Raw genomic sequence first — 6,000 nt, forward strand, 5'->3', positions numbered from 1 at the left:
TACATCCTGAAGTCTACTCAACAGTCTTTTATCTACCAATACATAATCCAACAAACTACTGTCATTTCGCCCTACATCATATCGTGTATACTTATTTATCCTCTTTTTCTTAAAATATGTATTACCTATAACTAAACCCCTTTCTATACAAAGTTCAACCAAAGGGCTCCCATTATCATTTACACCTGGCACCCCAAACTTACCTACCACACCCTCTCTAAAAGTTTCTCCTACTTTAGCATTCAGGTCCCCTACCACAATTACTCTCTCACTTGGTTCAAAGGCTCCTATACATTCACTTAACATCTCCCAAAATCTCTCTCTCTCCTCCGCATTCCTCTCTTCTCCAGGTGCATACACGCTTATTATGACCCACTTCTCGCATCCAACCTTTACTTTAATCCACATAATTCTTGAATTTACACACTCATATTCTCTTTTCTCCTTCCATAACTGATCATTTAACATTACTGCTACCCCTTCCTTTGCTCTAACTCTCTCAGATACTCCAGATTTAATCCCATTTATTTCCCCCCACTGAAATTCTCCTACCCCCTTCAGCTTTGTTTCGCTTAGAGCCAGGACATCCAACTTCTTTTCATTCATAACATCAGCAATCATCTGTTTCTTGTCATCCGCACAACATCCACGCACATTTAAGCATCCCAATTTTATAAAGTTTTTCTTCTTCTCTTTTTTAGTAAATGTATACAGGAGAAGGGGTTACTAGCCCATTGCTCCCGGCATTTTAGTCGCCTCATACGACACGCATGGCTTACGGAGGAAAGATTCTTTTCCACTTCCCCATGGACAATAGAAGAAATAAAAAAGAACAAGAGCTATTTAGAAAAAGGAGAAAAACCTAGATGTATGTATATATATATATGCATGTGCGTGTCTGTGAAGTGTGACCAAAGTGTAAGTAGGAGTAGCAAGATATCCCTGTTATCTAGCGTGTTTATGAGACAGAAAAGGAAACCAGCAATCCTACCATCATGCAAAACAGTTACAGGTTTTTGTTTCACAGTCATCTGGCAGGACGGTAGTACTTCCCTGGGTGGTTGCTGTCTACCAACCTACTATATATATATATATATATATATATATATATATATATATATATATATATATATATATATATATATATATATATATATGTGCCGGATAAGTAATATTGGTTAATTAGCAAGAACTCATTTAAAATTAAGGATTTCTAAGATTTTCTCTCTTATACGTTTAAAGGTATATATTTTTTATTCATGTTAATGTAAAAGTTAATAATTTTGTACCAAAAGAGCCTTAAAAAACTTACCTGACCTTATTATAACAAGCGCAATTTAATTTAGCCTAATCCAACTAAATATATTTTAGATAAATTTACAATCTAATAATAAACAAACACAAGGAAATATATTATCATTCGTCAGGTTCAGAATGACTTTTCCGAAATTATTACATACACAAATTTTCGCTCGCCTTATTCGGCAAGTGTATTGCTATTTAAGCCAAAATCGCGTTTTACCTATTCGGTACGAAATTATATATATATATATATATATATATATATATATATATATATATATATATATATATATATATATATATATATATATATATATATATATATATATATATAAAATGGGGAATTATATATTTATATAAATATATATTTCTTTCTTTTTCTTTCAACACACCGGCCGCATCCCACTGAGGCGGGGTGGCCCAAAAGGAGAAACGAAAGTTTCTCCTTTTACATTTAGTAATATATAAGATAAGATAAGATTTCGTTCGGATTTTTAACCCCGGAGGGTTAGCCACCCAGGATAACCCAAGAAAGTCAGTGCGTCATCGAGGACTGTCTAACTTATTTCCATTGGGGTCCTTAATCTTGTCCCCCAGGATGCGACCCACACCAGTCGACTAACACCCAGGTACCTATTTGCTGCTAGGTGAACAGGACAACAGGTGTAAGGAAACGTGTCGATATGTTTCCATATCTAGCCCCTTGCTCCCGGCATTTTAGTCGCCTCGTACAACACGCATGGCTTACGGAGGAAGAATTCTGTTCCACTTCCCCATGGAGGTAAGAGGAAATAAACAAGACCAAGAACTAGTAAGAAAATAGAAGAAAACCCAGAGGGGTGTGTATATATATGCTTGTACATGTATGTGTAGTGTGACCTAAGTGTAAGTAGAAGTAGCAAGACGTACCAGAAATCTTGCATGTTTATGAGACTAAAAAAAGACACCAGTAATCCTACCATCATGTAAAACAATTACAGGTTTCCTTTTTACACTCAATTGGCAGGACGGTAGTACCTCCCTGGGCGGTTGCTGTCTACCAACCTACTACCTACATAAATATATATATTTGTATAAATATATATATTTATATAAATGGGGAAGTGGAATAGAATTCTTCCTCTGTAAGCCATGCGTGTCGTAAGAGGCGAATAAAATGCCGGGAGCCCGGGGCTAGTAATCTCTTTTCCTGTATATATTACTAAATTTAAAAGGAGAAACTTTCGGTGTTTCATTTGGGCCACCCTGCCTCGGTGGAATACTTCCGGTGTGTTGAGCGAAGATTATATACATATCTGAAGGCAGGCCGGGCTTGAGTCCTGGAAATGGGAAGTACAGTGTCTGCACTCTGAAGGAAGGGTATTAATGTTGCAGTTTTATAACTGTAGTGTAAGCACCCCTCTGGCAAGACAGTGATGTACTGAATGATGAAAGGTTTTCTTTTTCGGGTCACCCTGCCTTGGTGGGAATCGGCCGATGTGCTAATAATTATATATATATATATATATATATATATATATATATATATATATATATATATATATATATATACATATATAAAATGCAACCACGAAACAAGTGGCATTGATAAAATAAGAAGCCGCAACATGGCAGAGGATCGAACTTATATTATTCCGCATATATCCTCCTTGCAACGCTTTCCATTGTTTTCCTAGATATCCTGCCACGTATTATTGCTATTATTGTCAGGAAGGAAAGAATTAATTAAAACTCGCTGTGTGATTCATCGCCTGGACCAGCAGGTGATCAGAGATCAACAAAGGCAGTAAGCCCACGTATCAACATTCTCTGCTTCTTAAAATGTCTCTCTGATTTACCTCGTCCTTTATATTTGTATCATTATTACCTTGTAATTTGATTTTTTACTGCAAACCTGTGTTTTCCTTGTGCTGTAATGCCCATTACTTCATCAGTCCTCTTTGTGCGGTGTTAATATACCTGGAGTATACCTGAAGGAGGTTTCGGGGGTCAGCGCCCCCACGGCCCGGTCTGTGACCAGGCCCCACGGTGGATCAGGGCCTGATACACCAGGCTGTTACTGCTGGCCGCAACCCGGCTGGTTAGGTACTGACTTTAGATGCCTATCCAGTGCCTTCTTGAAGACAGCCAGGGGTCTGTTGGTAATACCCCTTATGTATGCTGGGAGGCAGTTGAACAGTCTTGGGCTCCTGACACGTGTTGTCTTTTAACTTACTGTGGCGCCCCTGCTTTTCACTGGGGGGGGGGGGGGTTGCATCTCTTGCCGAGTCTTTTGCTTTCGTAGGAAGAGAGGGACTAGTCCTCTAGGATTTTCCAAGTGTATGTTATCACGTATCTTTCTCGCATGCATTCCAGGGAGTACAAATCAAGAGACTTCAACCGTTCCCAGTAATTTAGGGGCTTCATTATACTTATACGTGCCGTGAAAATTCTCTGCATATTCTCAAGGTCTGCAATTTCGCCTGCCTTGTAAAAGGCCGTTAGTGTACAGCAATATTCCAGCCTAGAGAGAACAAACGATTTGAATAGGATCATCATGAACTTGGCGTCTCTACTTTTGAAGGTTCTCATTATTCATCCTATCATTTTCCTAGCAGTGAATACATTGTTGTGATCTTTGAAAGCTAGATTCTCTGACATTATCGCTCCCAGGTCCTTCACATTAGTTTTTCGCTATATTGTGTGGTTGGAATTTGTTTTATACTATAATACAGTTTTTATTTCCTCGGGTTTTTCATAGCGTAGTAATTAAACTTTATCTTCATTGAACTTAATATTGTTTTCTGCAGCTCATTTAGAGATTCGATTGATGTTCGCTTGGAGATTTGCAGTGTTTTCAATGGATGACACTCCCATGCATATTCGGGTGTTATCCGCAAAGGAGGACACGGTTCTGTCACATATGATGAGGAATAGGATAGGAGCTAGTACTGTACTGTATCTTGTTGAACAGAGCTTTTTACTGTAGCCGCCTCTGATTTTGTTTACTGTTATTCTTTGTGTTATTTGTTAGAAAGTTATAAATCCATTTTCCAACTTTTTCTGTTATTCATTTTTCATGCATTTTGAGTGCTATTACATGATCGAACTTGTCGAATGCTTTCGCAGAGTCTTTGTATACTACATCTGAGTGATTCAGTAGTTGGGATAGGCAGGAGCGACCTGCTCTAAACCCATGTTGCGATGGGTTGTGCAATTGATGAGTAAGTGGGTAGCGATCTTGCTTCTTAGAACTCTTTCAAAGATTTTTATTATGTGGGATGTTAGCGCTATCGATCTGTAATTTTTTGCAGTTGCTTTACTGCCACCTTGGTGGAGTTTGGCTGGCCATTCTCCCACTCCATAGAATACTTAAGGCACTTGAAAGGGGCTTCTTGCAATTCTGGTTGGACACGGAGTTCCACGAATCTAGGCCTGGGACAGAGCACATGGGCCTGTCATTTATTGCCTTTTCAAAGTCTTGTGGTGTTACGATAATATCAGAAATTTTTGAATTAACCAAATTTTGTGTCTCGGTCATAAAAGAGTCACTTAGATTGTCGACATTTAACCTGCTTAACGGCTCGCTAAACGCCGTCATATTGGGACTTCAGTATTTCACTCATTTCTTTGCTGTCATCTGTGTAAGTCCCATCTCATTTAAGCAGGGGGGGGGGGGTCCAATCCTGGATGTTGTTTTTGCCTTAGATTTGGCTTAAGAAAAGAAGTATGTTTTTTTTTTCAATTTCATTTATAGCTTTAAGTTCGTTTCTTGTTTCCTGTATGATTATTTAAGCTTAAGTTCGATATTTGCCATTTCTCTGACCAGTGCCTCCTTTCTTATTTCAGCAGCTCTGTGATTCTTCGCCTTCGCCTGTATAGGGAGTGTCTCTTTCTAATTTACATCTCTTCTTTTTTCTTAAAGGAATGTGCCTTGAGCATACCTCAAGTGCCACAGAATTAATTCTTTCTAGGCACTGGTTCAGATCCATGTTTAGAATATATTCCTAGCTTATTTCATTTAGGACATAGTTGATTTGATCACACTGTATGTTTTTGTTATTGAAGATGAATTTGGTGAAGGAACCCTCATAACTGATCTCCTTATGCAGGTCAGGAGTCCTGCGCATAACTGATCTCCTTATGCAGGTCAGGAGTCCTGCGCATAACTGATCTCCTTATGCAGGTCAGGAGTCCTGCGCATAACTGATCTCCTTATGCAGGTCAGGAGTCCTGTGCATAACTGATCTCCTTATGCAGGTCAGGAGTCCTGTGCATAACTGATCTCCTTATGCAGGTCAGAAGTCCTGCGCATAACTGATCTCCTTATGCAGGTCAGAAGTCCTGCGCATAACTGATCTCCTTATGCAGGTCAGGAGTCCTGCGCATACATGTCTGTAGTTATGAGCTGAGTGTATTGTCTTTGATACTGTTATATTTCGTACCAGCTCATTATTATTAGTGAAGATGAGGTCAGGTGTATTTTCCAGTCTTATTGGCTCCACTATTTGCTGGGTTAAGGTGAATTTGTTGCAGAGATTTAATATATTATGTGTATGTGAATTTTCATCTGAGCTGGTTCCTAAGGTTTTCTCTGCTAAAATAGTATTTGCTACATTCCTCCATTTTAGGTGTCCCAAGTTGAAATCTCCCAGCAGCAAGATTTTTGGGGCAGGACTTTGGAGATTTTCCAGATAATAGTCAGTTTTCAAAGTCTTT

This window comes from Cherax quadricarinatus, chromosome 48, assembly GCF_038502225.1.
Source record: "Cherax quadricarinatus isolate ZL_2023a chromosome 48, ASM3850222v1, whole genome shotgun sequence".
Taxonomy (NCBI): Eukaryota; Metazoa; Arthropoda; class Malacostraca; order Decapoda; family Parastacidae; genus Cherax; species Cherax quadricarinatus.